Here is a 25,241-nt window from a genome sequence, read left to right on the forward strand (position 1 = left end):
AAAGTCATCTTCTTCTTCTGAAAGCTCACATGTCACTGTAATTGGCTGAATCCAGCTGTCACTCATTCAGGGCATTGCTGAAGCTGACCAATAGGAGGACGGGGTGGCGAACAGTGTCTGTGTTTAATCATAGAGCTGCATTCAAGTGAAAATGAAAGACGATTTCACCAAACATATGAATTGTCAGAGGAATGAGCTCACGACTGGACTTTGATCATCACATCAGGCAGCTCCAGTCATGTATGACATTGAGCCGTGTATTTATGTATTTGGTAACAGAGGTAATAAATTCATCATATCTTCGCCGGGTTGTTCTCAGGCTCATATTGTGCAGCTGTCACGTCCTCTGAAGTCAACTTTTGCAGCTCTGACGCCTCGGCAGCTCCCTCCAGTGACCAAACGTGGAGCGAATATGTCTGAGACGCTTGTAAAATCCAAATCAGAAATCCAAACATTGGTAAAATCTGAAGCAGCTCAACTCCTGCTGAGAAGTGACAGATTAGGGGATTGTGCACATCTTACTTAGTGTTTGAGGAAACTAAATCTGACTGAAAATGTGCCTAAATATTAAAATTTTACCTCATTAAGTTAAGGGATAAAACTTTGCATAAATCAGACTTGGAATTAGATCAAAAATACTTATTAAGTACAAGACTGTAAAGTTTGGTGTAGGTACGTGCTAATTTAAAGGGTGATCTTTATTTCTATGTGAGGTGAAATGCATTTTGAGTAACAAAATTTGAAACTGCAACATCCATAGAACGTCATGGCTGCAAGTTGATAGAACACTTTTTGGTGCAAATTCAATACTTTAGTTGTGCCACTTGAAAGCTTGTGTTCTGAGACCAAACTGACCAAAAAACACTCAAAAAAAGAGTTTTCCCTGTAGTGTCTGGCCATAACCAGACCAACAGGGGTGAAACAGCTCAGTACCACATCCCTCCATCCTCCCGTCTCTCGTCTCAGGCGTCCGTCCTGTACGAGCTGGGGACGACCATCTGGTCTCACGTCCGATTAGCCCGACTTAAGCCACGTGTAGTTTCTTTTGAATGTGTGAAGACTTACAGCAGCTTCAGTGTTACTCACCTCAACATTATGGCCCAGAGTGTTGTCAAAAGGATCAAAAATCAGATGCTAATCCAAATGATAATTGAAATGAGATACTCATTTAAGAAATAAAGTCCCATTGACAGAACAGAAATGAACCTTTCCTGAATGATCTTGGACAAGCAGAAGAGCACATAGACTAGTATACACACATGGACACTATGAACCTATTGAATCACTGGGAATAGAAAAGAAAATACTTCTTTTTAATGTTGAGAATCACATTCTATTGTCTAAAGAAAGAGTTTTGTATTACACTGTAAAATACCAAATAATATCTGGGGTGTTTATTTGTTCCAATCACTGAACAGACCAGGCATTTATTTGAGACCAGGTGGCAATTTGGGGCAGGCGATTAATTCCTTTCTCATAAAAATCTTGCTCAGCAAAACTGGGAAATTATCGTACTCAAATTTTTTTAACCAATATTAGTGCTGCTCAATTATGGAAAAATAAATAAAAAAAATTATAATAAAAAAAATTAAAATTAAGAATTTGTTATTGGTAATTTACACAAAACTTTCAAATAAAAAAAATAAATAAAATAAAATCCCAAAATAAACTTTATTGTTTCAACTCAATTATGAGTTTGGAGATTGTTTGACACACAAATTGAAAATGCGATCAAACTCTGATTAATTGCACAGCCTTAACCAGTATGACTATAATTTACAGTTTTTGTCGGCCGTTATTATGATGGCCTGGCGACTGCTTTGCCAACCTTGTTGTTGCGATTCCTGCTGCTTCGTCTCCTGCTTTTCCTCGCCGCTTTGCCACAACTTTTCTCTTAAGCCACAGCAGCTACAATCACACTGCTGCTTCCTCCCAATTGGCAAACTGAAGTCATGTCACCAAAACGGCTTCCATTTCCTCCCCGCTATGTCACTTTCACAGCAACGTCATCTGTTCCTCTGATTTTTCAGTGAAGCTGAAGCTGATCGTGCGCAGCACAGAGAACAGAGCCTATCCATTCAGTCGCTGTAAACATCAGGTTTTCTGTTATTTGCTGCACTAATCATCACATCTTGGTTAAATAAAGCACAAAAAACGGGAAATGGGAGTTTGAGCAGTTCCTCGGCAAAAGTGGGTTATTTATCAAAATCGTACTCGTGGTATCGGAATCAGTGTTTAGCATCGAGTCTGTTCCTTAGTATCGAAATGGAGTTTGAAATTTCAGCATCGTGACCACACCTGCAGCCCAAAGCCAAAGTCATTCATCTGGTTTGTGTTTGCTGGTGACAGGCCATTGTGGTTGACCTGTTTGCTAAGCGGTTAATTGGGCTAATCAGCGTGGAGAGCGGCGCTGGGAGTGGCGGGGTTGTGTGTGAACAAGTATCGGATGTACACACATTAATCCAGCCCCCCCTCCCCCCTGACAGATGGGAGCGACTGTCTGGGACTGCGCAGGAATTTACCAGAGGAATTAGGACTAGCCGCTCCGATAATCTCGCCTCATTACAGCTCCGAGACAGCGACGCGAACGGTTCAATCCTACGGTTTGCAAACACATCATTAGCAGACAGCGCTCGTTACAAAGTTAGAGAAATGTAGGGAAGTAATGCTCGCTGATTTTGGCCTGAATGTCAAAAGTTATATTTACTTTTGATATTCTTTTTTCAATATGTTGTTTATTTGGTTTCCCATTTTGAAGTTTGAAGTTTGAGGTCGAGTCCTCTGTTTAATTTGACCTAGAAAAGTTCCCCAAAGTTTCATAAATGTATCTCGTTGGTCCGACAGATTGTACCAATCTCTTCAAGATACAAACAGAACATTGTATAGTTTAATCATTTATGGAAACTGGGAGGTGTTGTGCTCTTCCATTCCCTCAGAAGAGTCGTCTTTGTGATAATCACGCCAAACAAAATGGTTTCTTGAACTGTCGGGGAGTGTGTCAGTGTTTGATTTGAATTTCCAAGCACCAGAGCTGCTCAATTATGGGAAAAAAAAAATCATTGTCACGATTATTTTGGTTAATAATGAAATCGGGATTATTCAAACGATGATTTTTTTTTTATCCAATCCACTTTAATTCTGTCACACATTTCAAACAGTTTCCAAAGTGCTGCACAAATACATAATAACAACAATAATTAAATGATAAAATAAATGCTCAGATTTAATCACATTAGTCTTTAAATAATAAAAAAAGAGCAAAATCATAGAATAGCAATAAATAAATAAATAAAACCAATAAAATACATTCAAAATAAATCAAATAAATAAAAAACCCAGAGGAGCACACAACTCATGCGGTTTTAAAAAACAGAATAAAAGTGGGACTTAAGACGAGACTTAAAATTCTCCACTGTGGGGGCTGTTGGGACGTGGGGGGGCAGAGAGTTCCAGAGATTTGGGCCAACCACAGAGAAGGTCCTGTCCTCCTGGTGCGGGGGTATAAATGTGGATGAGGTCTGAGACGTACTGTGGGGCCAGAACATTCAAAGCTTTAAAAACAAACAATAAAATCTTAAAATCAATTCTAAAATGAGCAGGAAGTAATGGGGTAATTTGCTCTCTCCTTATGGTTCCTGTTAAAATAATATATATAATTTTTAGTTATACTTTGTTATTGATCATTTATGCAAAACTTTCAAATTGAAAATAAATATAGGCTACAAATCTGAACCTTAGAGCAGTTTTGCGATGTATAAAACATAAACTTTGAACATGAAATAAGGCAGAAAAAATGTAAATGTATCCAAAATAAGATGTATATCCAGCTGTTCTGCAATCTTTACATTTAATAAATAAATATGCTTATTTATATTAGAAATAATAAACTTTGTTAAGATTTTTCAACTCGATTATATGAGTTTGGAGATTGTTTAACACACAAATCAAAATCGTGATCAAAATTCAATTAATTGCACAGAATTATCAGGCAGTATCATTTTCTTGTATATGGTACAGTATAAATGAAAAATCTCAGACCAAAAGTTTTTGAGTACAACTTTTGATACTCTTACTTGAGTAATATATAGTACAGTGACAAGTGACAAGTGACAAAAACACTTTATGTGACAATCTGAAATGATTTGAAACATTTGTGTTCCTTCAGATTTAGTGTCTCATTTTTGTGTCTGCCCTTTGAAAAGATAAACTTTTGTGTATTATTTAATGTTTTGTCCTTTAAATTACATTAACCTCAGTGAGTACCTAGATGTTGTCCAGACAGGTACTCCTACAATTATTCATACTTGTATAGTAGTTTCCCCAAATATTTCTTTACTCTCATCATTTTCTTGGACCACTACTTTGTTCTTTTACTTTTAAGTAAAAATACTTTTACTTAAGGACAGCTATTGGCTGCTCTACCCACCTCTCTGTGCTGTAACAGATTTATAAAGTGAAGTTAATGTAATGTGAAAGACAAAACATTAAATAATGCACAAAATCTGGTGTTTTCAAAGGACAGACACAAACATGAGACAAACTAAATCAGATCTGAAGAAACACAAATGTTCAGATCATTTCATATTGCCATATAAAGATTTTGTCACTTTAGATCAGACATGTTAGACTCAGACCCAAATTTGGCCCTCGATAAAATTATATTTGGCCCACAAGATCATATCAAATCTGTATTAGCGCTGCCCTCTGGCTACAGATAGACTGTAGAGACTTATTATTTATTTAAACTTGTATTATTTTATGTTCTGCATGATCTGGATTCAATGTTTAATCAAAACTATTATTAAACATTTACTTTAATAAGAAAAGGTTTAACATTACATAGAGAAAACATGCAGTAATGCTGTAATTTTTAAATAAATATTTATTTTGGTCCATCACTTAGTCCCAGTTTTTAATTTTAGCCTCTGTGAATTTGAGTTTCACCTCTGGTTTAGACTCACAGACTCACAGGGGCAAGAGGAAGCTCAACTTTTACTCAAGTAGGAGCAGTGTTGGGAAGGTGACTTTTAAAATGTATTCCCCTACAGATTACAGATTACATACCCCAAAATGTAGTTTGTAACATAATCCATTAAATTACTTAAAGTGAGTAACGTAATCTGAATACTTTGGATTACTTGGTTTGTTGTAGAGAAGCAAAAACGAGGAAATCTTCACATAAGATATTTTGTCTGTTAAAAGATAATTTACTTTACTTAAAATATTATTGATAGAAGAGGAGGAGTCATGGTCCGTGCAACATGGTTTAGTCCTGTTAAATCCTGGTTTAGACCTGGTTTAGTCTTGGTTTTAGTCCTGGTTTAGACCTGGTTTAGATCTGGTTTTAGACCTGATTTAGACCAGGTTTGAAACTGGTTTGGACCTGGGTTTAGACCTGGTTTTAGATCTGGTTTAGTCCTGGTTTAGACCTGGTTTGGACCTGGGTTTAGACCTGGTTTTAGATCTGGTTTAGTCCTGGTTTAGACATGGTTTCGACCTGGTTTGTACCTGAGTTTAGACCGGGTTTAGACCGGGTTTAGACCTGGTTTAGACCTGGTTTAGACCTGGTTTAGTGTCTGGCAATGAGTGGAATTACCGAGAAAAAAAAAAAAAGGGGAATAGCCCAAAATGTGAAAACAGGAAAATCCCTCTGTGTAATCCATTTATTTCAACAAAGTAACTGTAATCCAATTACCACTCACTAAAACAGTAACTGTAACTGAATACAGTTACTCATAATTTGTACTCTGATTACGTAACTGTGGTACATGTAATCTGTTACTCCCCAACAGTGAGTAGGAGTATTGTTACACTGTACTATATATTACTCAGCTTAGAGTAAATGTATGTATGTAACAGAGTACACCTGTGTGCTTTAGTGTTTGCTTTCCTCTCTTTGGGCTGCACATGTTTGACTGGTAATCAGGTGCTGGAGTAGATTTAACAGTGCAGTTTGATCTCGCACATTGTTCCTGTGCACATCCTTCACTTGTGTGTTTGAAGTCGGCGTGTGACACATGTGAAGAGGAGTTAACAGCACAGTCTCACACTAAAGCAGAACAGTCAGAGCTCTTTAAAGACGAGCCCCTCTCAATGTTTCATCACACACTCTGATCTCTGTCTTTCAACTCTGGGATACACCGACACGTTTCCCTTCTAATGAGTTCGGGTTAAAGCATACAGCTGTTTGAAAGCTCCCTGGCACATCTCGAGCTCATATTACATGTGATGTTGGATGTAGGTTCGGGTGATGTGAGTTTTCACTAGTGATTTTATGAACATAACCAAGACAACTATTACAGCTCCTGTGGTATGAAACATGGACTCTGGTGAGCTTTAGTCATGTTATAATAATATTACATCCGCAGAAACAGACTGGAGTTGTCTTGTCTTGGGTGGCAGTAGCTCAGTTGGTAGAGCATTCGCCCACTGATCTGAAGGTTGGTGGTTCGAATCCAGATTTTGACATAAACATCACAGGTTGAGTGGTCAGATCCACTGACCCACAGGTTGGCTGGTGTGATTCTAGCTCCCACAGATGAATGCTGTCGTTGTGTCCTTGGGCAAGACACTTAGGCTGCGTTAGACTGCAGCCTGAAGTGACCCAAATCCGATTTTTTGGCCTCTGTCTTCCTGTATCTGATCTTTTAATGACAGTCTGAATGACACAGATCACATTTTTTCAAATGTGACCCAGGACACTTGGATATGTGCTCCTAAAACTGATACATATCTGATCTTTTGACATGTGACTTCAGTCTGAACTGTCAAAATGCATTCACCCACCTACACGTTATCAACAAGCCACAAACGTCACTATTCTGCGCTGAAGCAGGTGAAAACTGTTAATGAACTCTGTGTCACTGAAGTGAAGCACATCACCACTCACCACTCTTGGCTCCGTCTCCACATCCACACGTTCCTTTCAACGGACATTGCTGCCGCTGCCCCACAAAACATCACAGCCAAAAACCTTGTCCTTCTCCTTCTCAGTCTCCTCCTTAAAACAAGTAAGTTGTTCATTTTTCTGGCTCCGGTACGAGAGGAACTTTAACATTTGCCAGAATTGGCAAATGTTGAAGTTGCTTCTGCAGTGTAGTGCAAATCTAGTCAGGCTGGCGCCACCTAGTGCCTCTACTCAATTTATTTTCTCTCCAGCGACTAGGTCAGGAAACAGAATACACGAGACAATTCGTAAAAACCATGCAAGTGCGAGTTTTGGTACCAAGAGCCAGACATTCAGTGTTTGCAACTATTCCCGAGATCGAGGATTTAAAGATGGAACAAAAGAGAATGTTTAGTGAATTTTATCAAGGGGAAAGACGTTATTATTCTATTGTACTTCTTGCTACAGGATTTGGGAAAAGCTTAATATACCAGTTATCCCCGTTAGCGTCACATTACATACATCACGACCAAATAGCAGCGATTGGTTAAATGATAAAAATACCCGCCTACCATAGAGTGAACGAATCCTGAACACTGCGAGGTCAGTCAGTTTGTACGAAGTGAAACCAGCTGATGAATCAGGCTAGCACAAAACAATGATACATAAAAACTAAAGACGTGCGGTAAAATAAAATAAAAATACATGAAGTATAATAAGCCTTTATCAATGATGTTTTCATCTAGAAAACTGACTGGTATGTTGGTATGACTCTAGCTTTGAGTTTACCATGGTACAACAAAATCAGAAATCATTTCATGTGTAGGTGAAACATCTCCTCTGTTTTCAGTGTGATGCAGTGTTCTGTTCATCTGCTTGAGCCTTGACAGAACGGTGACCTCTCTGTAACCTCACATCATTTAGCTCATTTCCTCTGTCCCCTGAAGCACAGACAGGACGAGTCTTAGTCAAACCTCATCAAACCTTATGGCTGACATTTTTTTAAATAAGTGCAGTAATAAACTGGTGCACATTTTACAACTCCCACTTTGATTTGTTTTATTTTATCTATGTGTGTGTGTGTGTGTGTGTGTGTGTGGATGAAGTGTGTGTGTGTGGGTGTGTGCATGGGTGTGTGTGTATGTGTGTGTGTGTGTGTGTGTCTAACATTTTTTATATAAGTGCAGTAATAGACTGGTGCACATTTAACAACTCCCACTTTGATTTGTTTTATTTTATCTATGTGTGTGTGTGGATGAAGTGTGTGGGGGTGTGTGCATGGGTGTGTGTGTATGTGTGTGTGTGTGTGTGTGTCTAACATTTTTTAAATAAGTGCAGTAATAGACTGGTGCACATTTAACAACTCCCACTTTGATTTGTTTTATTTTATCTATGTGCGCATGTGTGTGTGTGCATGTGTGGATGACATTTGGCTGTGTGTGTGTGTGTGTGACGTTTGTGTGTGTTTGTGCGAGGGGATCAGGAGGGCTTCACCTGCCTGGGAACAGAGTTTAGTTTCGGTGTGTGCAGTGGAGCTGACGGGGTGGACTTTGATGGGACAGCTGCACCACCGTATCATTTGGACAATTATAGGACATGTATACAAAGCAGAGCGCAGTAATGGCCACTACACACGCAGGCTTTGGGCTAAACAATGTCTGTTTACAGAGCAGTCTCACTTTGAATGGCCCCAACTTCCTCTGCTTTCTTTAAAGACGGGCTATTATGAAAAATCTACAATATGCCTGAAGAGGTTTAAGATGTCATCTGTGCATGTTTGAATATTTTAGCGATCTCTATTCAAAGCCTCCTTACAGTTTGCTCAGTGATTCTGTCCAAAGCTCCGCCCACAAGCCTACGTCACTCATGCTCCCACACGACAAGTCTCCATAAATATACAAAAGCACAACACACTACAACTTCACAAACCTGATGTGCAGCTTAACAAAAGAAACAAGAGCGTTAGAAAACTGTGGTGCCCATTGGGAGCTGATGTCGCCGCAAACATCACAATAACAAAGAGTTGGCAATAGTTGACATAGCAAGGAGTGGATTTCTTTTTCATTTGTGCAAAAGAAGAAGGAGATCACTGCAGTTCTTTGAAGCTCCCAATTTTTCAGTTCAGTGACACCACAATGTGATGTGACATGAAAGTTTTACACCTGTTATGTATGTATAAGAGCCCCGGGTCTTGAGTCCTGCACAGTTTTTGTCTTTGGACCCAGCACGCAGTCACAATTTTTGTTGGATGTACATCTCTCTATCTACCAGTTGTTGTTGTTGTTTTTTTTTGTTTTGTTTTTTGTATTGTTTTTTTTATTTGTACCAAAATGATAACACAACTACGTGTGCCATTGATTAAATTAAATACTATTGGAGAATGAAGTAAGCACAGAGCAGTTGGTGGTGAAAAACTGGAATTGATCAGCAAAATGGCATCTTGAAAATAACTGATTAATGATGACTCAAACAGGCACGAATCGCTCCAAATACAACTTCTGACGGTCCATGAGAAGAAACTACTATAACTTTTTTTTTTTTTCACACTAGCTCTCCTTTAGCACTTTTCTCCTAACATAGAGGTTCTCACAAACACATTCAGAACATTTTATTGTTTTGGGTTCTTCTCATCTTCTCGTTATAGACATCATTCATAAAGTGTTGACAGCCACAGTTCCATGTTCCGGTGGAGGAATGAAATGTTTCACAGTATCTATGGAAAGGCGAACCCGCTCACAGGAAATATGCACGTTTTTTTAAAGATATTTTTGAGCCATACGAAACAGAGATAGTCAAATGTGGATTTTTTTTAAGCCGTTATCTGATATCAATAATAACCTGATCTTTGGCCAGATCTTTAACAACAACATGAAAAACCCGTCCCATTTCAGACACACCAGTCCAAATTTGAGATCAGTCGGATGAGCGGTTTGAGAGTTGTGAGTTGTGCGTGGAACAAATAAACAAACCAACCAACAAACAAACCAACAGGAGGAAACACAGACAGATGTTCCGTGCATTAATAGATTGATAATAAATCTTTATTCGTAAAGCACATTTAAAAACAAAGTTTACAAAGGGCTGTACAATCCACAAAGAACAATACAAAAAGTATTTAAAAAAATGCAAACAGAAAGCACCAAAACAGACAATGATGCAAACAGTCCAATACATTATAATAAATAAATTAAAAGAAATAGAATAAAAAGAAATATGGATTAAAATCAAGCCAAAACCAGTTAAAGGAAGGCCAGCCGATAAAAACGAGTCTTAAGAAGTGATTTAAAAGAAGATAGTGATGGTGTGAGTCTTATCTCCTCAGTCAGGTCGTTCCAAAGCCGAGGAGCCTGGACTGAAAAGGCTCCAGCACCTTCGTCCGGAGCCTGGACTTTGGAACAGTCACAGGGACCTGCCTGAGGATCTGCGGCTGTGGGATCGTACAGGGTTAAAACTTCTGAAATGTAACTTGATGCAAGACCTAAACGAGCTTCAAAAGTGATCAGAAAAGTCTTCAAATCAGTTCTTAAACACAGAGGAGCCAGTGAAGGGAAAGGGAAGTAAAACAGGGTCATGTGTTGATGTTAAACCAGTGAGGAGCCCAGTGGATTTGGAGTCGAGGCCGGAGAGGAGAGAGCTAGACAGACTTTTTCAAGATCAGAGCGGGATTTTTGTCTTTCTGTAGTGGCTGATGACAGAGAATTGCCAATACTGATATTTAGCTTTGAATATCCACAACAAACAGCACATTTATGATAAGTTATAGTAAATATCTGTGGAAATCCCTTATCCAAGTCCTGAACATGTTTAGTTCCTGAGGCCAGATGAGATCGCCCATTCTCCAGGTACCGTGGCCTCAATAGTGTGTGTCTTGCATTGTTGTTTGCTGACCAGGCTCATTCACAAACGCCTGTGAGTCTCAGCGCGCGCACACACACACACACACACACACACACACACACACACACACATACACACATGCATACTCACACACACACACTATTGACGGAGCATAATGACCCTGGGGCTAGTTTGTTAACGCTCATCTGATAATTGGGACTAGGGCAAACACCAGGACACGCTCCTCTGTTTCTAGGCCAAATATGTCAATAAGATCATTAACTGTATACACTCAACGGCTTTTAAATAGAGAAAAAAAAATCTTCTTTTTATTATTTGGGAATCAGCATTGCAGTTTCCAATGGGGAAGACAGTAGATTTGTTTTTGTTTTTTTATGGATGTATTTATTGCACTGAAAATTTTGGAAAAACCATGCATCCTTACTATAGACCAGGAGTCTCCAACCTGTCGTTTGGGAGCTACCAGCAGCTCTCCAGCCCCTTCTAAGCAGCTCACCAAGGGATTTCTGAATTATATGTATTGTGCTGAATAACAAAATGTTGGTTAATTAAAAGGCTATTACGACTGTAACTTTGTGCAGTAATAAATCGTTTTATGTTTTATAAGCATCAAACTGTTCCTCATTTAAAGACGTGGCTCTTTTATTTACTCAGTTTCTAGCTCTGTGGTATTTTCATTTTGTAAAGGCAGCTCAACAGAAGAAAAAGGTTGGAGACCCCTGCCATAGACTTTATATATATATAAGATATTCTGGCTCCTTCTGACACTGGCTCCCATTGACTTACACTGGAATATTGTGTCTCCTCTCTCTGTAACTGCTGCTGTGTCATTTTGTCATTTTGGTCTTAAAATGTTTGTATGATCCTGGTGTTTTTTTGTTTTTTTTGCTATTATGTAAAAAAAAAAAATCCTATTCCTCATATAGAGCCTGGCCCCATATTCTCCCCTGTAACCTCTAGCCTCGTGAGCTTCATTTGAGTGGAGCTGAATACTAAAGTATCACATTCACTTAGTCCACTTTTTTATACAGTCTGTGGTTCTTATTGTGAGCGGTCTTGCGTCTCCACAAACCTGATTTTTTTTTGGCCTGTAGGAGAGCCTCCACCTGCTTGTTTCCTTTGGTTTATAATCTTCCACCGTCTGTAATCTCCTGCCCAGACAGTCACTTTTACATCCTGTTAGAATCCAGAATGGACTATAACCGGACCACAGAAAGTGAAAAACCTCCATCCAGACTTGAGATGATCCACCACAGCCGCTCACTTGTATCACATGTGTCTCAAATGCAGAGGACGTATATACATATATCACTTATTTTACCTGAGATAAGTCATAGTCTGGTGCTTCGATTATTAATTCTGTAAAAATCTGTGTGTTTCTCAGTCCTTTACGTTGCTTTTTCCTCTTTTTTACATGTACACAACCATTACATGTTTGTATTTGACACAAACTGAGCAAAAAACATAGTATGGTATAAAAATCAGCTACCTCCTTGGATTTTTATTCCACGCAGGACAAGTACTACTTCCAGAAAGTTACACAGTTTGAAAGCACCTTCTAGCAGCAGAAATGTGAAGATTTATTTCTTTATTTTTCAGATTTTGTTTGTGATTTTCAACATTAGTCTTGATCAATTGATCTCGGTTTTGTCTTTGTTGAGTTTTTCATTTTGAGAAACATTAAACTTAAACTTTTTTTGAGCATCCATATTGCAGTATTTTTGACAGACAGCTGTTGTCCTCCTCGTAGCTGTCCTCGTGTCAGTCGTCCTCGTAGTTGTCCCTGTGTCAGTCGTTCTTGTAGCTGTCCCTGTGTCACTCCTCCTCGTAGCTGTCCCCGTGTCAGTTGTCCTCATAGCTGTCTCCGTGTCACTCGTCTTTGTAGCTGTCCCCGTGTGTCAGTTGTCTTCGTATCTATCTGTGCGCCAGTCGTCCTCGTTGCTGTCCCCGTGTGTCAGTGGTGCTTGTATCTGTCCCCGTGTGTCAGTGGTCCTCGTATCTGTCCCCGTGTGTCAGTGGTGCTTGTATCTGTCCCCGTGTGTCAGTGGTCCTCGTATCTGTCCCCGTGTGTCAGTGGTCCTCGTATCTGTCCCCGTGTGTCAGTGGTGCTTGTATCTGTCCCCGTGTGTCAGTGGTGCTCGTATCTGTCCTCGTGTGTCAGTGGTCCTCGTATCTGTCCTCGTGTGTCAGTGGTCCTCGTAGCTGTCCCCGTGTGTCAGTGGTCCTCGTATCTGTCCCCGTGTGTCAGTGGTCCTTGTATCTGTCCCCGTGTGTCAGTGGTGCTTGTATCTGTCCCCGTGTGTCAGTGGTCCTTGTATCTGTCCCCGTGTGTCAGTGGTGCTTTGTATCTGTCCCCGTGTGTCAGTGGTGCTTGTATCTGTCCCCGTGTGTCAGTGGTCCTCGTAGCTGTCCCCGTGTGTCAGTGGTGCTTGTATCTGTCCCCGTGTGTCAGTGGTCCTCGTATCTGTCCCCGTGTGGACCGGAGGCGTGTCTGTCTGTGGGATTTGAACGGCATGTGAAGCTTTTGTTTGGGGCGCCGGGGTTCAGAGTGGTGATGTAACCTGACGCCTGCAGGTGTGTTTTTAGCTCTCGTTGTTTTGGTGCGAGTACACACACGAGCGCGGCACAGCATCGGCTCACCGCCAGCTCTGTCCAGCGCCACTGACACACTTCCCGTGCCAGGAGAGAGCACTGCGCACGTTTAACACCGCCACACGTTTGGCCAGTTCTACACCCCAAAGAGGAGCACTGAGATTTGTACTTAAATTTAGTAGCATTGAGCTGATATGGATATTTTGAGCGCTGATATTTGTCCTGCTGTTGTAGCTTATAACCGATATTTGCAGATACCGATATTTATCTGGAAGTCATTGTCAATCTTGTGCAACTTTTTCCTAAAATTGTAGTTTTCGGACTCCATATTTTCTCAATTTTTTCTAATCTATAATAATAAGGTGATAAAATCAAGTCATTTCACTAGCGAGGACCACGACACAACAATGGAAGACGATAAAGATGTTTATTGACGTAGATAGATGTGAGGACTGGAGGGAGACTCAGGGTGGGGGTATAATCTTCAATCCAAAATGGTGACCCATCGAATCAGAACCAGAACCCCCCCTCTTTGAAGATGATGATATACACGGGTGTTGAGAGAGCTGACGCAGACCTGTATAGTTGAAATAGGCCATAGAAAAAGGGCTTGTGGGTAATTGAAGGCGTGGTTGAGGTAGGCTGTGGTTGGCTGGAGAGGAGGCTGAGGCGTGATCCAGCTCCTGAATCTCAGTTACATATCATCATCATATAACTCCATATTTTGTACATTGTAAATTGTATATTGCAGTGTAACAATATTTTTACTTGAGTAATACTGTATATTGTACAGTGTAAAAGTACTCTTATTTGAGTAAAAGTTGTGCTTCCTCTTCCCACTATGAGCGAGTCTAAAGTGACAAAAGTTTCATGTGAAAATATGAAATGATTTGTACATTTGTGTTTCTTGCAGCTCCTTCACATCTGATTTAGTTTGTCTCATGTTTGTGTCTGTTCTTTGAAAACATCAGATTCTATGATTTATTTCATGTTTAGTTCTTCAAATAACTGTGAGTAAAGGCTCTGTACCCGATTCCCTTTGAGCAAAATGTGTCTTAAATGTGTGGGGTCACAAAAACTGTTGCTGTGTCCTTAGGCAATGCACTTCACCCACATTGCCTAGTATGAAAGTGGAGTGTGCGTGAGTGTTGGTGGTGGTTGGAGGGACTGATGGTCTGGATTGGAAGCCTCGTTTCCATCAGTCTGTCCCAGGGCAGCTGTGGCTACAATAGTAGTTTACCACCACTGTGTATGAAGTGAATGAAGAATGATCTGTAAAGTGTTTTTGTTACATATGTCTGTGAAAAGCGCTGTATAAATAAAACTGACTTACTTACCCCATCACACATTGTATAAGCAGCTCTTGAGGTTAAAATAAGTCCTACGAAACATAATTATACATTTCATTATATATTATACTGGTAACACTTTATAATAACTACACCTTATTTAGCCTTAATAAAGCATGAACAAAGACTTAATTAATAATGAACAAAGAAGCATGAATCATTATTAATTAAATCTTTGTTCATTATTAATTAAGTCTTTGTTCATTCTTTATTAAGGCTAAGTAAGGTGTAGTTATTATAAAGTGTTACCATTGTACTTTATTGTCTAAGAATCAGGAATTGTGTGTTGGCATTCTAGTTGTTGCTCCATTCTGGTCTCTGAGAGTCATAAAAAGCATAAGCTCATTGTACTGAATAATGCTCAGAATGCAGAAGATAAGTGAGGAAGAACTTTGGACTAACTGTTTGAAATGAACTAGTCGTGTTTTTTAGTCAGGTACAGAGACTTCAGCTTCATGATGTGATGTCGAGGTGATGTTGAGTTATTTCCTGGACCACTACTTTGTACCTCTCTTGAAGTTATATAATTGTGAAGTGTGGTACTTTCTTGGCTGCTGTGCCCTCTCGGTGCGTGTACTGAAGTGTGTACCTGCCCTGGGGGAGGACTTTTGCTTGTTATGTCAGGTTGTTTTCTGGTTGTAAATTCCAGACAGTTTCCTTGAAGACTCAGCCATAAACAAACATTATAAAACCTCTTAATCTGTGTGCTTAGATAACGGCTATCTCCTCTCTGCAGGTCAGGTGCTCACAAACACAAAGTGGAAAACAAGAATTTAAAGGTGCGCTATGTAACTTTTCTCAATCTGTTTGTGTCCGTGGAGAGAGTATTGTTTTGTCCACACTGGCATTAAATGTATTGAGATGCCACGCTGAGAAATTATCCAAACAATGTTATAAATCTCCATGGAAACAAACAAGTGACAGGCCATTCATCAGAAAACTTACGTAGAAAACCTTTATTCAACATTCTGTTTAGTTTGAACTCAGTGTACTGAAAAGAATGCACATCTTGTTATTTTACTTTATTAAAACTACGCAAAATCAGAACTAGTTCATTTTAAAGGGTTTGCAGTGGTCCAGAGTTCTTCCTCACTTGCCACGTTTACATGAGATCTTTAAATCTGAATGCAAATAATTTAATTCTGAATTAAAATTAATTCCACTATAAAAAGTCCATGCAAACACTAAAATCCTGATGAAAATTATTATTCAGAATTAAACTTGATTCCAAAGTAAGTGTGTTTTTTTGTGATTTTAAAGCTGAATTAATATATTCCTCGTCGTGTAAATGTTTATTCTTCTTAAAAATAATTCTGGTTGTCCAGTGCACGCTCGCTGGGTCGCCTTTCTGACGTGATGATGCACTGCAAGATGGCGGCCTGGAGAAAAAGTTGGTCTCTAGCTGAAACTATTTTTTAAAGAAAAGAGTGGATCTTTGGAACAACTGCAAAAAAAGTTTGTATCATTAATTGATTCATTAATTAATAACTGCATTTATACAGCACCTTCCAAGATCCCCAAAACAGTTCATTATTCATTCACTCAACACTCAGTGATGGTAAATTACTACTGTAGCCACAGCTGCCCTGGGGCAGACTGACTTAAGCAAGGCTGCCAATCTGTGTCATCGGCCCCTCTGACCACCACCATCACGCACACACTTTTATACTAGGCAATGTGGGTGAAGTGTCTTGACTAAGGACACAACAACAGTTTTTGCCATTGGCGCCCCCTTGTGTCGCCTGATGTTTCCATGTTTGTGTCCGTGGCCTAACGACAAACGGAGATGACAGAAAAGACAGGAGCAGCTGAAGTGTGTGTTTTCTTCTGGTCGATGTCAATATGTTTGTGTCTCTGTCCAATCAGAACCTTCCCCACCCCCAGACGCTGAGCAGAATGAAATAAAGGCGATTTAACATTTTCATGTAAACCTCATTTGGAATTATTATTTTCATGTAAACTTGAAGGAGAATATTTGAAATCAGAATAATTAATTAGGAGTTAAATAAAACAAAATATTTTTGCCTTTTGAATTTTGCCATCACTCTAAACCTAGAAACAAATAGCATGCCAATGTGGACCTCCTGATTATCATCAACAAAATGCTTTATGATTAAATGCAAACAATGAACTTATTTTGACCTTAAGTTCCTTATATGATATATCTTTATTGGAGCAAGTGAGGTTGTCAACATTTGATCAAATTTTGTGTTGATACCAGATACTCAGCTTGACCAGGTATCGATACTAAAAAAAAAGTTCCATTGACAGGTGTTACGGTCCCTGGCCCTTTGATATTTGTTTAGAGTTCTCCCGTTCTTCTGTAGTTGCTTTTGTGTGTGTGATGCGCTCGGTCCGCGAGCCCTGGACCCGGATGTGTGGAAGCACCCGACGTGGGACGGAGGCTGGCATCGTTAACCCCTCTGCTCCCACCAATCCGCGGATGCCACCTGTGATAGCGGGGATTTAAAAAGGACCATCTTCCGCCTGCTTGAGGCAGCTGGATCACTGCGCCCTTTTGTTTGATGTTTTGGGTTGTCTCATTTTGTTATATTGCCGGCTGTTGCCTCGTTTGGTTCTTTGTTTGCAGCACAACTTGAGTTAGTTTGTTACATTGTACTTTAGTTAGGGCTCTTTAGTTTATTAGATTATTTTGTTTAATTCCTGTTTATTTTCTCCTCAATTGCCTGTTTTTTTTTGTTCCTCTCCTACACTGTAAATAATAAATGCACATTTTTTTGTTAAACCTTTAACATCCTGGGTTTATTGTTACTTCTCTTTCTCCCCTAGCAAAGGGGACGTAACAGAAATGAATGAATGAAGTATAAGAGCAAATAGACTAGTATAAGCCCATGGACCACAATCACATTCAGAGTGTTTATAATTATTGTGGTATTGAGTATCAAATCTCGAGTCTATTCCGTAGTATCAAGTTTGATGTTAATATCATGAAACACAAACTGGTGCATGATTATTTTTGCTTAAAAGGGGAAAAATCAGCACGTTTAATAGGATACTAATTACAGGTTACCAAATACAGCAGCTTTTCTTCTAATACACAATCCAAATATAGAGAACTGGTTTTGTAATTGCGTTCCACACACTTTCTATATCAGCTCTTTTCTCTGTTCAACTATTTCCTGTACTGTAGCCGATGAAGAAATGAGAGGGATTATAAACGAGAAACTTTTGACAGAGGCTTAGTGGGTTGGGCTAATCCGGATCTGCATAAAACAGTCTTATGTAAAATACCTGAGCACCGCTGACCTCCCAGGACCTTAGGAACCCGTTTAGATCCAGATCACACACAAGAGCCCTGCAGCGGGTTTAAGAGCATGTGACAGGTCAGTGTGTTTTTAGAATTCTGGTTTGTTTTGGTGGGATAGAACTTAGTTTTACATCAGCTGCAGATGCTGGACCTGACTTTTACTGTTTTTAAAAATCCTACATACACACAAAATTGACTCTTGAGAGCTTTATGACATGTTCAAATGTTGCTTCTTCCTCAAAAACATACATGTTTTTCGTACTGTAAATCCGTCCGGAGTATAAGTTGCACCAGCCAAAAGAATGCATAATGAAGAAAAAAAAACATATATAAAGCTACGTTCAGACTGCAGGGCTTAACGCTCAATTCTGATTTTTTTGTGAAATCCGATGTTTTTGCGAGGTCGTTCACATTTCCAATTAAATGCGACTTGTATGTGACTCCAGTGTGAACATTAAGCGGCCCGAAAGTGTCCCATATGTGCACTGGAGACACGACGACGTCAACCGCAGTGAGCGTGCTCTGTGTTTACACAAGTTGTCCAAACATGGACGCAGCGTTGAGCACCTGGAGATTTTAAAGTTCCTCTCGTACCGGAGCCAGAACATGAACAACTTACTTGTTTTAAGGAGGAGATTGAGAAGGAGAAGGACGAGGTTTTTGGCCATGGTGTTTTATGGTTCAGTCCGTTAAAAGGAACGTGTGGATGTGGAGACGGAGCCAAGAGTGGTGAGTGGTGATGTGCTTCACTTCAGTGACATGGAGTTCATTAACAATTTTCACCTACTTCAGCGCAGAATAGTGACGTTTGTGGCTTGTTGATGATGTGCAGGTAGATGAATGCACTTTAGCCGTTCAGACTGAAGTCACATGTCAAAAGATCAGATATGTATTGGTTTCAGGAGCACATATCCAAGTGTCCTGGGTCACATTTGAAAAAATCGGATCTGTGTGGTTCAGACTGTCATTAAAAGATCAGATACAGGAGCACATAGAGGCCAAAAAATTTGGATTTGGGTCACTTCAGGCTGCAGTCTGAACGCAGCCTTAGTCACAGAAGTGTTTTATATAATCAGAGACTAGGAACCGACATTTCATGTGTAAAGTCAAGTTCTAGTAATAATAATAGAAGAGAGAACAACAGACTGTTAACGTCACGCACCTCACAGATGTAAGCGCGGCAATCGCCCGATCACACTTTGCCCACACCCTGCTCGGGGTTCTGTCTCTTAAGTCCAAGATTAGTCCCGATTTATACCTGGTTTTGTTCTGACCCACCCGTGTGTAATTACTACCCACCCATAATATGCAATACGCATTCATACGCTATTAAAAAAAAAAAAGCATGCAGAATTGTACAAAAAAAAATCAGCGAAACAGCGAGACGGTGAAAGGTGAACCTGGATATAGTGAGGGACGACTGTAGTTCATTTGAAAGTTTGCAGTGGTCCAAAGTTATTCCTCACTTTACCTTCTGCATTCTGAGTGTCCTCATTATTCATCACAGTTGATTAGCATTTTTCACAACTCAGAGAACAAAGTGCTGTTTTCTGTGATGGTAAAGCAAACAACTAACAGGCTAATGTGCACTTGCTGTTGATTCTCAGACACTGAAACACTTTATGATCAGATGTCAGTGCAACTTACACATTTTGGCCTCAAGAGCTGCTTCTAAACATCTCTGTACTGAGGTGGAGACACATTCTGCTCAAATACATGAGACAGACAGCGGCCTTTAAGCAGCAGGAAGACATTAGTGTCATTTTAAGCTTTCATTTCATTTTCATCATTTCATTTGTTTGTCAAATAATGAAACATTCTGTAAATTACTTGAGCTTTGGCCTTTGTTTACATCGTGTTTGGTGGGAAACATCTGCTGCCCATGTCCAACCAGGAAGTAAAATGATAAACATTTCTCCAAAATGGTCAAGCTTGGAAAAAATAGGTCAGATTTTGAGTTAAAGAAGCACTCTGTAAAATAGTTTAATGCCATACACAGCAGTAGAATCTCCATGGAAACGAAGAAGAGTCAGGTTTGTGGAGATGCAAGCTTACTCACAGCAAGGACTCATGCTTTTGCTTTCAGTTGAGTCTTTTTGGGGGCTAAAAAGTGACTCAATGTGACTTTAAATTCCATGAACTCCATTCCTGGTCCATCCTTTTGTCTGTCTGTTCCCTCAGGTGCAGACTGACCCCACAGAGCCGTTACACTAATGACAAACATGATTGGACGCTCACAGGTCAAACCCGGTCGTCATGGCGATGTGGTTCAGTCGCTGGTGTGTTCAGGGTCCTGCCAGACTGTGGGAGAAATAGTGCCCACGGGCTCCACAGAATGACATGAGACTGAACTGAAGCTGCACAAGATCTTTGACTCTCAGCCGCCTTTTCTATGCAACATTTTCAGCATTTTTACTATTTTGTTATAAATTGTTAATCGCTATGGCAATGGTCCTCATTTTTTATTATTCTGAAACTCGTGGATACTCACAAACGAGGATTTATTGTGATATCAACTAGTGCAACAGGCTGTTGTACTGCAGGGAAATGAAGAATATTAGAAACACTTTACCTGTCAGTTATTGTAATAGTAAAAGTCATAAAGCGTTTCAAATAACTTTGACTTTTGTTTAACTGCAAACACGTGACATATTTAGATCACTACATTACCCTTTTATTGTTTTGAAAATGCTAGATTAGATTTATAAGTTTTGCTTTTGTTTTTGACATTTTGAGTCTTGCTTTGCTCACCGTGCTAAGTCACACCCCTTCAGAGCGCTATCACAGTGCAATCAGTGTGTGCATCCTGGCAGGCATGTCTTTTTTCAACATACAAAAAAAAAGCTAAATTTTTTTGCATAATAATACTCCTCTTTAAGAACAGACTTTGAATCAGACATTTTACACAAAAATAGTAAAACAAACAAACCACATGCCATTAAAAATGAATTTAGAGCTTGAAAATCGTGAACATTCGATTGCACTGCTCAGCTCCACTCTCAACTCAACTGTGAAAACTCTGCATTCTTACCACAATCCTAAAAATATGTATTGCAAAGTCATTCTTATATTGGAGACCCTTAAAATAAGCATCAGCAGTGTGTGTGTCAATCAATTTATGGAAAACTTTTCTTCAACATTTCTGTGAATTTTAAGTGAAATTCCTTTTAGTGCTCAATATACGCAGGAATGTTTGGAGGTTTGGTGACAGATTCTCAAACCTGTGGACACTGTGAGGTCCTGCTCCTGCTCCTCTGTGCCCTGCTCCTGTGTGTTTATTACTCCATGTGGAAAGTCAAGAGGAAACTGTTCAACAAACGTCACATTTGATCCAGTTATGTGACTTTTCAGTATCAATTAGGGATTTAACGATACAGTTTTTGTACGATTTGATACATGTCTCGATACACAGGTCACCATATCTTCATTAAGATGCAAAAAATAAGAGATTTTATATAATAACAGTATGATATTAATGAAACATTACACACATTACACACAACACACTACTGTACAACTACTGCAAAATTGTAGTTTATATGTGAAGTGTTTTAGTTCATTTGGTTCAATGATTTACAGCATTTTTCTTCAGTGAAAATAAGAGTTTCTCAGGCTGTTTTATATTTTATAATAAACCTACTACTATTTCTACATTTACTCTTAATAAAGACTGTAGTAAGGAAGTTACACTATCAGACTTTTCCTTTTTTGATGATGATTTGATGATTTCTTTTCCTCCTGAGTCTCACTGCGTCACACGCCTGTGTCCCCTCTGCTCTGTCCCCTCCAGCAGAGACAGTTCGTGGCTCCTCCCACACTGCCCTCTGTGTTCTTCAGACATACAGAGCTCTCCCATCCTCTTTCTGGACTCAAACGCTGTCATAGAAATGTCTCAACAGACCGGAAAAGATTGCGAATATCGTGAGCGCATTTGATTAAAGCCGTGTTTAAAGTGGATATTTTTGTCGTTCCTGGCTCTGTCAATGTAAAATAAAGTGAGTGAATGAAAAGTAAGTCCCTGTGGAGGTGTTTTCTGCTGCATCTGAGGAGGACACTAAGAGACTGTTTCCCTTTTGGACCAAAAGAAATGACACAAAGAGCTCATGGACAGACATGTGTATCGAATCGTGAGACCAGTAACGATTTGTTATTGAATATATTTGCATCCCTAGTATCAATACTCGCTTCAATCTAGTTTTGATACTAATTTAGATATAGTTATAGTTCCTTGTTGTTAATTAACTTGAGAATCTTGTATCCTCTTGTTTTCAGTGTTAATAGTTGATAGTTGTGTTGCAGAGGTGTCCAAACTTTTTTCATCAAGGGCCACATATTTAAACACAGACAAAGCAGAGGGCTGATCGAGGGCCGTAGACTGGAGCTCAGTACAGTGAATAATTCAAATATGTGCATGTTTAACATGTTAAAATGAGCCGTCAGTCTTTATTCACGTTAAGATCCTCAAAACCACACACTAAATATTAAATACTAGCTTTATCAAGGTAGATTTTCAACAACAACAAGCCTGTTGCATTGTGATTTTGACTGTGATTGTCTCTTCTGTTTGTGTACAGAACTTTGGCCAATAGTAAAGTTATTAAAGTGCTTTATAAATACATTTGGTATGATATGGTTTAGTGCTTTATTCATGCCTAAGAATAACAGTCCATGAATCAGGTGATGGAGTCTTAGTGAACCAAACTGTGTATTAGTCGACTAAAGATGCTCAAGATTTAACATCCTGTAACCATCAGTGTTGATGTTTTGTCTTGAAAAGGGAAAAGGGGCAGAGAACATAAGATTCTCTTCTTTCTGCTCCTTTTTATTCATTTCTTGTATGTTTGATGTTGTGACACTGTTGATGTCTTTTTATACTTTATGAATGAAATAAATAAACAAATCAATCAATCAATACATTTCTATGGGACAACATCATAATAATCAGGATATTTCCATAAATGATAAATGACATTATGTTCCAGTAGTAATCAAGAGATGCATAAAGGCAATTATTTTACTTTGCCAATCACAAATATAGTCTACAAAAGTCCACCATTCCGAAAAGGAACTAAAAGGAGCCTTTTACAAAGCCGTTAAAGCAATAATGTGTTTCTGCCAGACTCTTATGAGTAATAATTACTGAAATGTTTTAGTGCACATTCAAATGACAAAATTACTTAAATTCCTTCTTCTCCATACTTCGCTATATTTAGGGTTGTCCTGATCCAATCACATGATCAGAAATCGGCGCCGATCACGTGACTGTATTTAATATACGTATAACACACAAGACACACAGGACACAACAGTTTTTCTGAGGCGCGGGATTTGCTCAGGGACGTCCAGTCAACGGAACTGTCTGTCCCAGTGTCTGTTGTACTAGAGACGCACTTACACTGGGACTTTTGGGCCGTGCCGTGCTCAGGCGCTGTTACCTGTTGTTCTATGGCCCGTGTTTACACCTGTGCGGCGGATGGCATCATCGCATGTTTCAAACATGGCGGTGGGTGTCTTTCTAGTGGCATGAAGTGTCTATTGAGCAGTGGGGCCAATGTTGCGCTGCGCTCTGCTGTGGGTTTGTGGATGTGGTGGCAGTGAGGGGGAGTGAGGGCGGCTGGGGGACAGAGGCTGTGGAGCTTCTGTCATCTCGTTTTTATTTGGTAAAATTTAGTTTTATTTGGATGGATCATAGACGAGCCTAAATGTTTCAAACATAATGCACAGGCTCCATATAATATCAAATATACAAAGTGTAGATTGTGCAGAGTCGAGTCTCAGGTCTGATCTGATTCTGGTCTGGTTCCTGTTTTGTCCAGTTCATTAAGTTTACTAAGTTACACATTCCAAGACCAGACTGTGAAAAGTCAAGATTTTCAACAATGATGGTTCATGGTTAGAAAAGTTATTAAAAAACATTAAAGTTTTGGACATTTGATTTTTCACACTAAGTTCAGCCCAAATACTACACATGAAATCAACACAATCTGATCCTGCACACATCCTGGATCTGATTCTTTGCTCTTAGTTCATTTTATAATGTTTTATAGAAGTATCGGATTGGGACTCGGTATTGGCAGATACTCAAAATCAAAGGACAAAAAATGTGATTGGGACATCCCTAGCTATAATCATGTCTTTATATCTTCATTTAAATATTTTCATATTTGGACATTTTTTAACTCATCACTCATACAATTCCACATTTTGATCCCACAAACTGAAATACACAAGAGCAGAAAGACGTGAGCGAGTGAGCTGAAGATTTTTTGGTGTCGTTATGTATAAAAAGTCAGATTAAACTCATGATTCACAAGTTGCGTCTGTCTTTATATAAATACATGCTTTGTCGGAGCTGCAAGCTGAACATAAATCTCACATTGATTTGATGCGTGCGACGAGCAAATCACAGACTGCAATTTTGAAAGTACCATAATTTCCTCCACAAACAATAAAATCTCCTCTTATTCTGTATGAAAACTTCGAACCCTGTAGTTTATATGTGTACAAACATGTTCTGAAATGTGATTCTTGAATTAGTTCTTCTAGATGTGTTTCAAATGTGAACTTTGAACAGAATCCTTTTATTTAATCAAACAGTAAATCACAAATCAAACCACGATTCTTGTCACACGTCCTAGGAGTTTTTGCATGAACTTTGTATACAGAATCATTTCGAGAGCTTTCTAGTCGACCAGTGGATCAGCAGGACATGTCTTTAGTCCATGGAGACTTTCTTGAGTCAACTAAACCCTACTCTGCTCTACTTGACTCTGTTTGTGTACAGTGATAAAGATAAGCCTGACCACAGACTGTTTATGGAGCAGACCGGTGATGACCCGACATTAGTGGCTCTCCTCACCCTCTACTTTTCTCCTGGCCTGAGGTGCCTCGGGCCTGTGTTTGGAGGAGCTGTAATTACAGTCTCCTCTCAGCTTAAGATCTACACTATTGTCTTTGTAAACTGCACTACCTGGTTTTCAGATACGGCTGTGAGATGAATCGCGATCTCGAATCAGAAACGTGATGTGAACGGACTCAGTGAGCAAATCGTTAAATTTGCGATTTTTCTGCAAGATTATTCTGCACAAAGCTGTAGTTTAGATGTGTACAAACATGTTCTGATATGTCCCTGAGAGTCAGATGCCCTCCCTGTGTCTCCACATGGTTTGACTGTGGACAAAAACTTTGTTTCGATCTGTACAAAATGTGAAATACATGCAGTCTGTTCATTGGCCTATTTATTTGTTTCTGTCCATTCTTCTGTACGTGTTTAAAATGTGAACTTTCA

General features: G+C 39.4%; 1 protein-coding gene and 1 long non-coding RNA gene across 2 annotated transcripts in view; one reads left to right on the forward strand and one right to left on the reverse strand.

The window, feature by feature from the left end:
• Window positions 1-25,241, forward strand: part of LOC110154052 (caskin-2-like) — a 154,525-nt gene that overhangs the window by 32,364 nt on the left and 96,920 nt on the right. The gene's annotated exons all lie outside the window — the stretch shown is intronic.
• On the reverse strand, window positions 5,114-5,696 carry LOC129407845 (uncharacterized). The gene is made up of 3 exons (XR_008631739.1): window positions 5,453-5,696; window positions 5,328-5,383; window positions 5,114-5,293 (listed from the first exon to the last, which is right to left on the reverse strand). It is a non-coding gene; the product is annotated as an uncharacterized LOC129407845 (long non-coding RNA).

This window comes from Boleophthalmus pectinirostris, unplaced genomic scaffold, assembly GCF_026225935.1.
Source record: "Boleophthalmus pectinirostris isolate CB_2022bp ecotype Guang Dong unplaced genomic scaffold, ASM2622593v1 HiC_scaffold_14, whole genome shotgun sequence".
NCBI classification, from domain to species: domain Eukaryota; kingdom Metazoa; phylum Chordata; class Actinopteri; order Gobiiformes; family Gobiidae; genus Boleophthalmus; species Boleophthalmus pectinirostris.